The sequence below is a fragment of the Galeopterus variegatus genome, unplaced genomic scaffold (assembly GCF_000696425.1).
Source record: "Galeopterus variegatus unplaced genomic scaffold, G_variegatus-3.0.2 Scaffold11605, whole genome shotgun sequence".
In the NCBI taxonomy this organism is placed as follows: Eukaryota; Metazoa; Chordata; class Mammalia; order Dermoptera; family Cynocephalidae; genus Galeopterus; species Galeopterus variegatus.
Genome location: NW_007737716.1, coordinates 10,902 through 11,117, shown reverse-complemented (window position 1 = coordinate 11,117; position 216 = coordinate 10,902).

Below are 216 nucleotides of genomic sequence, written 5' to 3'. Positions count from 1 at the left end.
AACAATCACTATAACATGTTAAATTTTCAAAAGGAGAGAACAGAACTGAGGTTACCAGAGATGGGAAAGTGGGAGGGGAGGAGGGAGTAACAGAGGAATTGGCAAAGGGTCACGAAAAATGATGACATTGTATAATGTCGAATATACTAATTATGCTGATCTGAGCATCACATATCACACACAGGTGTTAATATTCAACTCTGTACCCCACAGACA